This window comes from Glycine max, chromosome 20, assembly GCF_000004515.6.
Source record: "Glycine max cultivar Williams 82 chromosome 20, Glycine_max_v4.0, whole genome shotgun sequence".
NCBI lineage: Eukaryota > Viridiplantae > Streptophyta > Magnoliopsida > Fabales > Fabaceae > Glycine > Glycine max.
Genome location: NC_038256.2, coordinates 32895401 through 32911842, shown reverse-complemented (window position 1 = coordinate 32911842; position 16442 = coordinate 32895401). Strand labels below are relative to the sequence as shown.

The 16442-nt window shown below is 32.4% G+C and overlaps 1 pseudogene; it reads right to left on the bottom strand.

Annotated features, from left to right (window-relative positions):
* Positions 1-889: 889 nt before the first annotated feature.
* Positions 890-16059, bottom strand: LOC106797682 (1-aminocyclopropane-1-carboxylate oxidase homolog 7-like; annotated as a pseudogene).
* Positions 16060-16442: the final 383 nt, after the last annotated feature.

Sequence of the window (16442 nt, the reverse complement as noted above, 5' to 3'; positions counted from 1 at the left end):
TTCCTTTTATCTCTTTAAAATTAGAAAATATAATTTTTCTATAGAATGAGGAAATTTGGTTTTGTTCTATGTAATTTTATTTATTTATTTTCATCTCATAAAAGTTTGAAACCATTATTTTATTCACTATCATTCATTTTAAGACTAATAAATAGAATTTATTTTTTATTATAAAAAAAGACAAATGCTTATAATATATTCTTATTCACACATTCTATTTTTTTGGGTGAAATTGGACTTACTAAATATGTGAATCCTATTTTTTATTTGTTGTGTCTCATTCTAAAATTAGTAGGACTCACATACATTTTAACAAAAGGAGAAAATATTTTAAAAGGGACATTTTATTAAATATTTCAGGATCACATGTCTACGGTTTCAACCAATCTCTACATGACATTTATTTAAGTTTTTCAGTTTATAACAGAATTAAGAATAATTTATTAGATGTGGAGATTAATAGGGACCGTTATTTCTTTTTGGAAGGCAAATAGGGACCATTATAATCCCACACCATCTAATAATTTCTTGTGGAAAGCATAAAATTATCTCTTCCACCCGAGTTTTTCATTAATTCCTCATCAAGAAATTGACACAGTGGAAGTTCCAAAGTTTGTTACATTTAACTCCCTTAAATGAGGTCATAGTTACTTTTACAACGATTGAACACTAGTTAATATGCTGAAGTTAAAGTCGAATAGTTCGGATAATATTCGAGTTTGATCCTTAGGAAAAATAATTCTTTGTCAGACATTATTTACCTCCCGATTAAATTTGGATTAGTCAGGATCTTTTTTTCCTTGAAAAATCAAAAGATTAAGACGAAAAAAAATCACTTTTACAATATTCTACTTGTCAAATCTTGAAATGTAGTAGAGGATTCTACTTGTCAAATCTTGAAATGTAGTAGAGGAGAAGTATCCTTCATATATTTTGTTCAGTAGTGAGCTGTAAATTCTGGAATTGAAAATTCTCTATATTTTGCAGGATTGTCTTCAGATAAAAGTTCCATGATGGGACCATAAGTCCTTGAAGATGGATGAATGCTGGACTAAAAAAGCATACAATGGAGACTCTTGGACCTGCAGTATTTGCCGGTACTCTATGTTGACCACTCTTGAATTTGTCATTTGAGATAAGTTGGCATTCAAGAATATTAGGAATTAGCCATATTGGTGAAGGATCACATATAATAAACTGAAAGAAGCCAAAGTGATAAGTCAAGTCAACAGTTGAGATTCAAAACTAAACTATGAATGATATCTAGTGATACAAAGAAAAATTGTCCTTCCAATACTTGTTTACATTTATGTGGATTATACTCTCCTCTCTTATTTGTATAATTGGTCCTTGCTGTTCCTATATTTCCTAAGTTTCAGTCCCTTAAAAAAACAGAAGTTTTACTTTGTATATGCCATCATAGGAACTAAAACTTGTGATTTTTACATATAGAAAGAAACCAATGTGATAAAGTCAAGTCAACAATTGAGATTCAATACTAAACTATGGATAATGCCTAACAAAGAAAGAAAAATTGTCCCTCCAATACTTGTTTACATTTATGTGGATGATATTCTCCTCTCTTAGTAGTATACAATTGTCTTTGCTCTTACTATTTTTCTTATGTTTTAGTCCCTAAAAAATTTCAGTTTTAGTATTATATATCCTTATAGAAATTAAAACTTAAGTATTTTTAATAAAGATTGATTTCTAAATGAGACTATAAGACTATCAGAGAAGGAACTATATGTTAGATTTCATCTTAAAGTCAGGCCTTAAGTGAAATTGTTCAACAAATATATAAGCTGCATTCCAAGAATTGAGGATGTGACACTTTAAGATATAAGCTACACACAAAGAATTGAGAATGTGGGACTTTCTCCAACACCCTCCTCTACATTAGCCTACTATAACAAATGGATTATAAGCTCCAATACCATATTAGATTTCATTTTAAAACCAACTGGCCTTAAGCGAAATTGTCCAATAGATATATTAACTACACCTTAGGAATTGAGGCCGACAATGTGAGACTTTCCATCAGTATAATTTAAGCCTCAATCAAGAAAGGAGAGTATAGTTTATAAGTTCTTGTTAATATGAACCTAATAAGTATGCAATAAGGGGGATGGTATTCAGTGGCAGGAAAAGAAAGACAAAGACATGTTTGTAGAAAATCGCCAATGTTAAACACTAGAGCCCCAGGCACAGGGGTTACATCGATTTGTGTGTTCTGATGAAGAACTTGGAGGCCACCTATATGGCCTTGTAGAAGCACTGTGATGAAATTAACATCAACATGCTTTATGGTTCCCAGAGTTAAGTTTGGTTCAAGATAGGAAGGATAGTAATGACCAAAAGCAAATTGTCCCACATCGCAACTTGTATCTCTTAAGTAGGTTGAATTCAAACTAAGAGCTTCTGATAATAACTCAAACAATAAAGTCCCTAGTTTCATTACTTGATTTGAGTAATCCACCATTATGTCTTTACAAACAAATGAAACCAAAGATATGACTAGGAAAGAATCACACGTTATGAAAGCTACATCATCACAATAAAAAAAGTGTAGGGTAACAAGTAATATTTTATAAAATTGGGAAAAATATGTTTTTGGTCCCTATACTTTTGGCCAAACTTGGTTTTGATCCTTATAAATTTCTTCCCCATATTTGCTTTGACTTTGCTTCTGTAGATTTTCACCATAGTTCATCTTATAACTCCTTCAACTATGTATTGCTATTTTTGTAGAAGCAAAGATATCATGATGTTTTGATGATGCCAAAGAAACGTGCTTCTCAAGTTTGATCCAAAACAAGACTCCAAGAAATCTAAGATAAATGATGAAGTTAGTCTCTAGAGTCTTAGAAAGAAGTTTCCAAATTGATGTTGCATAAGTTATGGCCAAAGGTTTTTATCAAAAGGTTTTAAAAGAGATATTTACTCTCTGGTAATCGATTACCAGTGACTGTAATCAATTACCAGTGGCCAAAATGCTTACTGGAATGTTTTAAAATGTTTTTAATATTTTTGAAAGCTTGTAATCAATTACACAATGCTTGTAATCGATTACCAGAAGTTTTGAACGTTTTAAAACAGCCTTTATAAATTTGAATTTAAATTTCAAAGTTTGTAATCGGTTACAGAGTGTATGTAATCGATTACCAAAGTTAAAATTCAAATTTCAAATATGAAGAGTCACAACTCTTCAAAAAAACAATTGTGTAATCGATTACCAGTGAGGAATTTTCTAAAATAACTCCCAACAGTCACATCTTTTCAAATGATTTTGAATGACCATCAAAGGCCTATATATAGGTGACTTAGGACACGAATTTTACAAGAGAGTTTTTCTGAACTGAAATGTCTTATCCTCTCAAAAAGGATTCCTTGATCTAACACTTGCATATTCAATAAGGAATCTTGATTTATCTTTAATTGTAATATCCTTCTCTTAAAGAGAGAAACTTCTTCTTCTTTTTCTTATTCAAAGGAAATTGTTTAAGAGACCAGGGATCTCTTAAGTTGTAAGGATTCCTGAACACAAGGGAAGGGTTGTCCCTATGTGGTTCAGACTTTGTAAAATAAGTTTTACAAAGAGAGTGGAAAATCTCAAGTGGGTTGGACTTAGGCACGGGAAGTGGAAAATCTCGAGTTTGCATTTCTCTCTTCCCTTATCTCATTTATATTATTGCAATCAATTTTGTCTTGCATGTTTAAAGAACATTATTAAATTGGTTGCTGCTTCTTCTTCTGCATTCTAAGCCTATCCCTCTTAAGTTATTGAGGTCGCTGGTCCAACAAGTGGTATCAGAGCAGGATTCTTGTTTAAAGTTTAAAAACTTCAAGAATAGATATGGTCTCATTCAACTTTCCATTTCCTGAGGGAAATTCTATTAATAGGCCTCTTATGTTCAATGGCAAGGGTTATCACTATTGGAAAATCCAAATGTAGATCTTTATTGAAGCCATAGATTTAAATATATGGGAAGCCATTGAAGTTGGTCCCTTTATTCCAACAAAGGTAGTGGGAAATGCAACTATAAAAAAACCAAGAGAAGAATGGAATGATGATGAAAGAAGAAAGGTTCAATACAATTTAAAGGCAAAAAATATAATCACTTCTGCATTAGGCATGGATGAATATTTTATAGTCTCAAATTGTAAAAATGCAAAATAAATGTGAGATACATTACAAGTAACCCATGAAGGCACAACTGGTGTCAAGAGATCTAGAATAAACACTCTCACACATGAATATGAACTGTTTAGAATGTATCAATATGAGACCATAGAAGATATGCAAAAGAGATTTACTCATATAGTTAATCATCTTGCATCATTGGGAAAAATATTTCCTAATAAAGATCTCATTAACAAAGTGTTGAGATGTTTAAGCAGGTAATGGCAACCAAAAGTAACAGCAATTGCAGAATCAAGAGATCTCACTAATATGTCTCTTGCCACTCTCTTTGGAAAACTTCAAGAACATGAAATGGAACTTATGAGTCTCCATCAACATGAAGAGAATGATATAAAAAGAAACGGAATAACACTCAGAGCCTCATCATCTTCTATTCAAGAAGAAAGTGACAAAGAGGACTTGACTGAAATAGAAGAAGATGATGATTTCATATTTTTTGTGAAGAGGTTCAATAAATTTCTGAGAAACAAAAGAAATTAAAGGAAATCAAACATCAATCCAAAGAAGAAAGAAGAAGATTCCTCCTTAGCCCCAAAATTCTATGAATGCGATCAACCTGGGCACATGAGATTTGATTGTCCTGTCTTTAAAAGAAGAATGGAAAAATCCGACAAGAGGAATTTTAAAGAAAAGAAAGCATACATCACTTGGGAAGATAATGACATAAATTATTCAAGTGATTCAGTAAATAAAATCATAAATCTGGGTCTCATGTTGAAAGACTATGAAAGCGGAGAAGAGCAAAGTTGATACATTGATAGCAATTTCTCCAAACACATGGCGGGAGATGCATCAAAGTTTATTCATATTTCTCCCAAAGATAGTAAATATGTGATCTATGGAGACAACGAACAAAGGCCAATTGATCAACAAACCTAACAAGTGGTATCATTGATACCGAAAAGGTCACTTGTCTTTGATTGATTACTTTTGATTATTTTTGCCTATAATTATTAACTTTTGATTAAATTTTGATGCTTGTTTTCTACTTGAGTTTTGATTGTCCTTGATGATTATGATTGATAGTTATGTTGATTGTCATTGATAGTTATTTTTTATGATTGCTTTTGATTGTGTGTGTGATTGAATATGTTTGATTGTGTGTATGATTTTGTTTGTGTGTGTCATTGAATGTGTTTGATTGTGCTTGATTGAATAGAATGCTTGTGATTATGGTTGATTAGTATAGTTAGATATTTTTAGACATAGACATAGGTAATTTTTAAGAAAAAACCTAGTTTAGTGTTCTGGTAATCGATTACCATTACATGTAATCGATTACACAAGAACATGTAGCCTATAATCGATTATGGAAGTCTGTAATCAATTACCAGTAGGTTGTATACTCCTGTAATCGATCACTAATCCTTGTAATCAATTACCATTTGTCCTCGTCTATACATACACGCATTTCAGAAGCTGCAGTCCATGAAAAACCTCGAGTGATGGCACCCCTCTTTGCTCCCAAACTTTAAATCCTCGTATCTTCTTCGTTTCTTCACCAAATCACGTCCCACAAAGCCCAATCTTCATCATTTTCACTCCTCTTTCGATTCCACTGATTGAAATCTGCTAAAACTTCATCAAATGGCCAAATCATCGAAAAAGCGAAAGGGATCTTCCTCCACCACCGCCGCCGCTGCTGGCCATCGCCGCCATGGACCATCTGGAGCACTAACAGCACCAATTCATCCTTCATTGTCATCTCCTAGATCACCTACCTTATTCTCGTCAGATGATCAACGTCAAAGGTACTCCTCCTAATTCTGTAATAGAGTCATCTTAGACCCTAAGTACCTAAACATTGATTTCTTTGATGGTGAAACATTTGACTGCTATCAAGTGTTTCAAAACTCTGGATTAATTGATTTTATGTCTTTAAAATTGCCTCATTATCCTGAATTAGTTAGAGTCTTTTACAATAATTTGAGAATTCAGGATGGTGTAATCTACTTTGAGGTGCATAGCATTCCTATTGTCATTGATTAGTCTATGTTCTTTTCATTAACTAAATTACCCAGTCAAGGTGTTCCTTTTGAGGGCACCATTGTTGATGACTGGAAGTTCAATTATTCAAGTCATGATACTCACTGTATGGTCTGCAATGACCAGGCTGATATGACCGGCAAATTGTTTGCTGGGTCATTAACCTTTGATTGTCGCATCATGCACTACATAATTGTTAGAATTTTGCTACCCCGTTCATTTAATCTTGCTCAAGCCTCTGAGGAGGACTTGATTCTAATGTGGGCTTTTGATACCGGTCGTCAGATCGACTGGGCCTACTTGGTTAGGTACCGAATGCATAAGGCATTACGGGTCAATGCACCTCTTCCTTATCCTCAGTTGGTCACTCTTTTTCTTCATCACTTCCAAATTCCTTTGAATGATGAACCTTTTGTTCAAGTTAAGAGGTCTTTTGCAATTGGTGTTGGAGTGGTAACTTCTTTTGGGTACCGTATCACAACTTGATTAGTTTCAATCCATTTCCCTAAAGATAAAGATACTAAACTAACTCAAAAACCAAGATGTGCCGACTAGGAAGTGAAAAGAGATTGTAGAGTACTGCTACATAAATTAAATATTCTACTTGTTTCACTTGATTAATTCTTCAAAATCGCATCCAAGGGGTGATAACAAAATCTCTGAAACAAGTAAACAAAAACGTCCCCCCACGTACTTGTCATGCGGGCGATGCTTCAACAACTCGCCTCTGCCATTAATTCTCACTAATTTGCTATTGTAATCGAATCCCATAAGTTCTTTATTTTTGGCGAAGCATATCGAGCGAAAGCGACAAAGAGAAATAGAACGAAGGTAGCCATCATAAAAAAACAAATGAGTTGGTCCAAGATGATTGCACTTTGTATTCCTTCATGGTCCACATTTCATACATCATATAGTCTAGGATTGGAGCCCCGTTCAAGAACTCCCCTTGACTGAAGGAAAGATTATGATGATCAAGTATTCAAGCATACGCCTCTCAGTGAAGGTCCATGAATTGTTTCTCAAAGAGAAACATTCCACCACCATGGCAGGATATCTCATTGTTACAACAACTACCACATAGTCATCATTTGATGAGTCATACACAATGGCAAATAGAACAGGCAAAACATCCTTTGCCAAATTAATACAGCGAATTCGTTTGTAGAGGCCCGTTGACGGATTCCATATTACAAGATGAATGAAATCTAATAAGTACGAAAGTATTTCTAAGAGTATATATTTTCTACAAGTACCTTTAAGGGATACATCTTTGGGAGCAGTGTGTGGTGGTGGAAGTGGTGGGATATTGAAGACTACGTTGTCCATAGCAGAATCATCATCTACGTCTATGAAACTGACTGAGCTAGAAGCAATATTGCTAGATTTACATTTACAAGTGGAGTCCTCAATGAATTTTTCTGAGTCCACTTTCTCATTTCTCAAATCATAGACTTCCTTTTGTAAAGTGGTAAATTTTTTAATATGTCATCTAACTGTCTTTTGGAGTCTTGTTCACAAAGGTGAGTCTTTGTGCTTCTTCGTGTAATTCTTTGATTGCATCAAGTAGATTGTCATAGTTTGTGTTAGATTTAGAAAAAGAGTCACTTACATTGCTTTTGGTCTCATCCTCATCAATGTTGGCCGTGAGACACAAGTTTGCTTCTTGTTGGATCAAGTGGCCTCAAAATAATTAAGAAGGGGGGGTTGAATTAATTATTCCTAAACCTTTACTAATTAAAAATTTACTCTTCTAAGGCTTTTACTTACGTTGTTAAGAGAATAAGGAGTAGAAGAGAAACTTAATCAAAAGTAAAAGCGGAAATTAAAATGCACAACGGAAAGTAAAAGAGTAGGGAAGAAGGAGACAAACACACAAGAGTTTTTATACTGGTTTGACAACAACCCGTGCCTACATCCAGTCCCCAAGCGACCTGCGGTCCTTGATATTTCTTTCAACCTTGTAAAAATCCTTTTACAAGCAAAGATCCACAAAGGATGTACCCTCCCTTGTTCTCTTTGAACCTAGTGGATGTACCCTCCACTAGAACTGATCCACAAGAGATGTACCCTCTCTTGTTCTCAGTCAACAACCCAAGTAGATGTACCCTCTACTTGTACCACAAAGGATGTATCCTCCAATGTGTTAAGACAAAGATCTCAGGTGGTTAAACCTTTGATACTTTGAGAATGGGGATACAAAAGAATTCTCAGACGGTTAGTCCTTTGAACAATTTTGTATAAGGGAATGGGAAGAATCAAAAGAATTCTCAGACTGTGTCGTTTTGAATTCTTTGACAAGGGAGAAGGGAGACACAAAAGAATTCAGGCGGTTAGTCCTTCGTTCTTTTGGAAAAGGGAGAAGAGAGACACAAAAATAATTCAGGCGGTTAGTCCTTAGCGAATTCTTTTTGGCAAAAGGAGAAGAGATGAAAAGAATGAATAGCACAAGTTTTCAAGGTTTAGAAAACCAGAAAACCTTGGAAAGCTTTTGGCACAAAGAAGAAGAAGAAGTTCAAAGATATTCAAGGCTTGTAAAGGATTGTATAAGATTGATTGGAAAAGTGTATTGAAAAGTAAATCAAAGTCTTGCTTTTATAGACTCTTCATGTCTGGCCAAGAGGACCATTTAGAAGAGTTATAACTTTTAGAAAAACTTAAAACCAATTTGAAAAAGTCAAAAAATCATTTGAAGAGTTACATCTTTTGATTTATTTAGAAACAATCACTGGTAATCGATTACCAAATCAGTGTAATCGATTACACAAAGCTTTTATGTGAAAGGATGTGACTCTTCACATTTGAATTTGAATTTCAACGTTCAAAGGCACTACTAATCGATTACCAAAACATTGCAATCGATTACAGCTTTTTGAAATCAATTGGAACGTTGTAAATTCATTTGAAAACTTTTTCAAATCTATTTTGCTACTGGTAATTGATTACAACAATCTGGTAATCGATTACCAGAGAGTAAAAACTCTTTGGAAAACATGTTTTGAGAGAAATTCATGTGCTACTCAATTTTTGAGAAAACCTTTTCATACTTATCTTGATTAAGCCTTCTCTTGATTCTTGAATCTGGATCTCTTCAATCTTGATTCTTGAAATCTTGATCTCTTGAATCTTGATTCTTGAAATCAACTTTTCTCTTGAATCTTGAAGTGTTCTTGATTCTATCTTGAATATCTTGAACTCATTCTTTGATTGACCTTTGAGCTTTTTGTCATCACCTTTGTCATCATCTTTTGTTATCATCTTTGTTATCATCAAAACATCTTTGAATCACTCTTGATTCATCATAAAGCTTTGCTTCTACACTTCTTCTTCCTCAATTGAGTCACTTAAAAAACTAGCATCATTATCATCCCATGCTTTCTTTTCTTCTGTAATGGCTTCTTTTGCTTCTTATCACCTTCTTGTTGTTTCTTGAGGTAGGTTGGACAATCCGTTTTATGTGGCCTTGCTTCCCACACTCAAATCATGTGTAGGTTGTGGGAGTAGAATCATTTTTCTTCATGCTCTTATTTTGAAAGTTCTCTTTGTCTCTTTATTTCTTCTTCACGAACTTGGAGAACTTCTTAACAAGTAAATTCATATTTTCATTATCCGAAGGGTCTTCATTACTAGCTTCATGATGTGAAGTACTTGTTTTAAGGCTAATCCCTTCTTTTTCTTGTCAAATTCTTCATCCTTGAGTCTTTCAAGTTCTAACTCATATTCTCTTAGCTTACCAAAAAGTGTAGCTACTGCCATTGTAGCTAAATCTTTAGATTTCGATATCACTCTACTTTTGGGTTGTCAAGTTCTATTAAGATTTTTTTAGAACTTTTACATTAAGCTCCTCTCTTTCAAATGTTTTTCCAAGAGCCAACAAACGATTCACGACATGTGTAAAACACTTCTGCACAACGAAAATGCTTTCTCGAGGCAACATTCTAAACATTTTGTGTTCTTGAATGAGAGTATTTTTTTTTGCCATCTTGACTTCTGTAGTACATTCATGAGTCACTTCTAATATTTCCTAAATTTCTTTGGCATCTACACATTCAGAAGCACAATAAAACTCATCAAGTGTTAAAGCGGAGGCTAGAATATTTTTAACTCTAATATTATATTGAGCACACCTATTTTCTTCTGGTGTCCAAGAATTAAAATCTTTTTCTTCCTCTTTTCCATCAACAATAACTTTAGTAATGTAAGGACCATTTACAATAGCATCTCATACTCCTTTATCAATGGATTCAAGAAAAAATTTCATGTTACTTTCCAAAATGGATAGTTTTCTTTGATAAGAGAATAGGTCATTTTATAGATGCACCTTTCGCAAAGATTTGGTGATTTTCAGCCATTATGAGGATCTTTTTTTAAATCCGTTTGAATGACTATCAAATAAAGCTCTTATATCAATTGTTAGAAATAATGACAAGAATTATCATAAACAGAGAAGGGAGGTGAATTGGTTCCAAAACAATTTATGACCCCAAATGAAAATTTTTCATAAATACTTTACTTAATCCAAGAGATATAGGTGTGTTGCAAATACACTTTGATTCCTTAAACTCAAGCAAACACTTACCCAATTATGAACAACAATTATTCAAAGCTCAAAGAATACAAATCTTATGCAAGAAGCAATACAAGAGATGGTTAAAGGAAAAGATACCCACGACAATTTATACTGGTTCGATTTCTAGAAAATCTACATCTGGTTTATTCAAGCAATCCACTTGAATTTTTTCACTATAGCCTTTTAAGTTACAAACAAACTCACAAGTAAATGCACACCACAAATGCCTAAACTCTTGAAAACCTATTCTAAAACACATGTAGAAAACCAACTACATGCAAACCATTGAGAACCCTACTCAATGAAAAACGAAAAACAAAATCACAATTAAGGAAAGATTTCACCTTGCCTATGAAAGATATGAAAGTTTTGAAATACTCCCTATATAGCCTCAAACTACTCTTCATGATCCATGCCAAGATCCATTGAATCCATGTGAAATGATGTTTTCAATCAAGGATCAAGGTGGTGATTACACTCTGAAATTTTTAGAAACCCTCTCAATGAAAATGCAATGAAAAATATGAGAGGAAATTATGTCACACTGAAATCCTTTGAAAAACTCATTTTTATAGCCTCTAAACTAAAATAGTTGATTATGCCATAGAGATAGTTGACCAAATTGTTCTTTGCATCACCTAGGTTTTCTGAAGAATATATAGTCAATTATATTACCATTTAATCGATTGTTTGTGAAAGTGAAAAACTTCTTCAGAATCATATAGTCGATTAGACACTTAAGATAGTCAACTATTTGCGAGTTGTTCTCAATTATGAGAATTCAAAGGCTCAATATAGTTGACTATAATAGCATATAGTCGATTATCATGATGCAAAGTTGAAACTTAGTGATTTAAAAAACTAAGTTACTAATTTCAACTCTTTAAGGCTTAAGATCAATGACCAATGCAATGATTAAATGTAGAGTAATATTGATCTACTTCTCCTAGTCTAGGATGCATGTATGCATGATTTATCGCACACATTCAAGCATTTTAAGTATAAACAAACATTCTAATAATGACTAAGGTTCCTTAATACAAATACATCATCATTATCAAAATAAACTAAAAGTCTTCATCTTCATTTACTCTTTATGTTTACAAAGTGGTGGGTGTGTTTGTGGGCGGTGCGTCAAAAGACAAGCCCAATTTGTACTAGAATATGTAATAGTGTCCTTAATGTCATTAGTTTCTGCCTAGGTTGTGCAGATTGTGTTTGAATCAGTTTGTGTTTGTTTCGATCAATTCAAATTCAATTGTTGATAGTTGTTCTTAGTTCATATAAAATTCTGAAATTTTTTAGTTTAATCCTTGTGCTAGTTTGTGTTTAGGACTTTTATAATAGCTTGATTTAAAGATCTTGTTGTGTGGTTACATGATTTGAAGTGGAAAAATTATGATTAAAGAAAAAACAACAAGTGTGGACAGGTTTGAGGTTTGAGATTCATAGTGTTTGAGTTTGTTCTTGCTGCAATATGAATGAAAATATTGAATAAAGCTAGAGCTTTAGTTTGTGAATTTTCCCTCCGCAAATGCTCCATGCTCCATGCCTCCTTCATTTTGTAGTTTTTTGTTATTTCAAAAACGTACAATATTTTTAATGTGTGCATGAAGGAAGACAAGGACATTTTTGTCCTAAAATTTTATTAAACAAGCATGAGCCTTGCATGTGATGAATTTGGGTTAACAGAACTAACACTGTTATGTGGATGGGGTGCAAGTGGAACAAAATTGCAAAACTTAGGAGAGGTCTGTGTAGGGGTCATGAACGGAAGGGGTTCAAGTGTAATAAATCCTAAATTGAGAAAAAATGAATATAACTTACTAAAAAAAAATATAAAATATGATATTGGTCCCTTAAAATATTTTGGAATGTTAGTTTTAATCTCTATAAAAATTTAATACTTTTAGTTTCTATATTTACGTAAAATATATTTTTAATCTCTCACCAAGGACTAAAGTCACATCACCTGTAGTAAATGTAGGGACTAATTAAATTTTGGATAAATAATTATTTTTGTCCTTTAATATGTAATCCGCTGACAAATGCGTCACTAAAAGATGAAAATACAAAATTTAGTCCCCGAAAGTTTAAAAAGTATGACAAATATATTTTGCTGTTAACTTCCGTCTGTCACCGTTAATAAAATAATCTACGTGGCATAGAAGGACGAATTTGTCACTGAAATGATTGTCAACGTGGTCATGCTGATTAGATTGGACAAAAATGTCAGTAAGATGCCATTTTTAAACGTAAATATCAGTAATTTTTTGTTGGACAAAAATGTCAATAATTTTTTTTTGACCTAAATATCAGTACGTTCCATTGGACCAAAAATGTTGATAAGTTACCATTATTGGATGCAAATGTTCGTAATTTTTTATTGTACCTAAATATCAGTATGTTTTTATTGAACTAATTTGTTAAACCCGAAAATTCATTTCATTTAAGGGTAAAATATAATTTTAAGATAAATTTCTACTATTTTTTATCGTTATAAGCTTAACATTACAACAATTACTTAAAAATATATATTGACAAACATAATAATAACGATAATATTGATTATCAATCATAATTTATTTGTCACAATAGAAATTATCTAAAACAAACATTGTACCAGTTTACTAAAATAAAATATTACAACAATATACCAATCATTACGAATTTTTCCAAATTACCCTAAAAGATAAATATATCTCATATTTCACTTCTTCGAATTTTGGTTATTTTATTAACGGTGACGGACCAAAATTAACGGTCGGATATATTTGTTGCACTTTTTACACTTTTGGGGATTAAATTTTGTATTTTCATCTTTTAGAGACATATTTGTCAGCGAGTTACACATTCAGGAACAAAAGTAACTATTTTCCCATTCATATTCTCAGAGAATGGGAAGACGAAAAGTCAAGGAAATATTATATGACAATTATGTTCTTATATTGACAGTTAGAGATGATCACGTTGACAATTATTTCAATAAAAAATTCGTCCATCTGTGTCACGTAGATTATTTTATTGACTGTGACGGCTGGATATATTTGTCGCACTTTTTATACTTTTGAAGACCAAATTTTGTATTTTCATATTTCAGAAATGCATTTGTCTGTAAATTACACATTGATATTTACCCTTAAATGTTGGCGAAAAAACTATGTCACAATGCTAGAATATGAAAAATTAACTAAGTACCCATTAAAATTTTGTGCAACTTTACCCAAAACATTCAGTGCCAAATTATCACAATTACATCATTAGTAATTTTGGTGCCATGTCAAACAAATATCTACTTGTGAATTCACAGACAACTTAGTAGGCAGTGTGATTCTAATAAAGATTATTTCACATTGCTAAAAACTCTTGAGGTGTTTTAAAAAGTTATTTACAAAACTAGCTCCGATAGTTATAATAAATAACAAGAAGTAGAAATTCTCATCTTCTCTTTCTTTTGAGTATGCTTAAAGAGAAGAGTAAATCCAATTTTCTCCTTTAGTTGATTAGAGACAAGGCAAAATTAGTTGGAGATGATTATAAAAAAATTATTTTAGTTAATTTGTTTCTATGGATTTTTTATGCAAATATCAATTGGTGTGATAAGGGTATTAGTTTTTTTTTTTTAAGTGTATAAGGGCACTAGTTAAGGTGAAAGTAAAGGAGGAAAGTCTTTTTTTTAGCATGTAAAATTTCGGTCCTTATAATTCTTAATAAAAAATTTCCTTTTTTTCTTGATAAAATTTAATTTTTATAGAAAGTTGTATGAAACATTTTTATTTAAGAAATTTGATATTTTATATCAATTCATCTTCATATATATAGACATAATTGATTGATTAAACTTGACTACTGCTCTACACGTTTGAATTTTTTTATATGCAATTATGTTTGATTTATTATTATTAATTGATGGGAAGGTAGAGAAAGGGATCTAATAGTAGAAGGCAAGGTGGTGGATGGTTGGTGATTACATTGAATTGTAAATTGAAACGAAAGCGATGAAGTATAAGTATTCTCCCTTACGTTACAATTACATTTTTAAGAATGATTACAATATGTTTTTCATTTCCGGTAAAATATTCAAAATTTGATTTTAGTTTTTATAAATTATTCTGTTTATTTTTCTTACTCAAAATTAAAATTAAAGTGTATAATTTTCTAATTTCGAACTAGGTTTGGATCCTCGGGTACGTGAAATTATTTTAATTGAAATTTTAATATAATAAAAATTATCACAAATTATAAAAATAAAAAATATAAGAATACTGTGACGATTATTAAAATCTGCTAAAGAAAAAAATAAAAAATAAATCCAAGAATCAGCCACGGTAGCTCAACCAAACGGCCACCACCTCTAACACCGAAATCTGAAATTCCTTACCCCCAAATCAATAATAAACATTAAAATTATGTTTAGATGAATACTTTTAATAAAATAATTCATTTTAAATGAGATATTAGAAATTAAATATTTATTATTTTAATAGAGAATTTTAATCTTTGTTAAAATTGAGAATTTAAAATTTTACTAAAAGAGATAAAATTTCTAAAATTACTCATTTGCTAATAAAAAAGTGTCTCAAACTGGATGATGTTTTTCTCTTTTATATATATATATATATATATATATATATATATATATATATATATATATATATATTTTTTTTTTTTTTTCTATCCCTCCCAATTGTTCATTTGTTGTTGTTTTTCTCCTGCAAACTTTCCTCACTGAAATCCAAACCCACCAATAATCATCTTCGCCAGAATCTCAACCCATCGATGATCATTTCCACACTCTCCACCGCGGCGGCAAAAAAAGTTGAACCAAACCAATAACAATACTAAGTGTTTGGACGAGTTGTGTTGCAGAGAGAAAGTGAGGAGAAAGAAAAAAATTTATTTAAAATTAATAATTAATAACAATTTTGAATTTATATAAAAATAAATTCAAGACTAAAATAATTCAAACAAATTATTTTATAATTGAATGAAATTTAATTACTTTCAGCATTTCAAATTTTTTGATATTTTGATAGAGAATAAAATTCTTTATCCATACACATGCTAAGCATATTCAGAAAACAAATGTACAATATGGAGGCAACGTCTCTGGATCAGAGAGCGCGTCGAGGAAGGAACGCTTGGGGGAGGCATTGTCATCGCCGTTGAAGCCAACAAAGTATTCGTAGTCCTTATTGAGAGGAGCCTCTCTTTGCTTTTCTCCAAGAAACTGTGTCTGAATGACCCCACTCTCGTAGCCATTCTCTCTCGACTGCGACGCCAGGGTCCACGGAGCCATAGCGGTGGGATTCTGATGACTCCGCAACCACCGTGCAATGGCAGTGTGACAACGATCGAGGAAGGCCTTCCTTAGTCACACCGGCGGCGGTGCAGAGCACCAGAACTCCACTGACCGTCGAATCCTTAGATCTGGATAGTCACTCTCTCCAAATCTTCTAGATCTCGCTCAAATCACTCATTCGTCTCTCTTCTCCGACGATGACGGTGAAGGCATGGGCTATGGTGGCTTGGTTGGTGGTGGTTGTAGGTGAGGGAGAGACACAGAAGAACGAGAGTGAGGTTTTGATTTGGACTAATGAAGTGTTGACGCATGTTGCACGAATCACCACGTATGATCGGTTATTAAGAAAACTTAAGTTCTGACTAAAAAAATATAATATT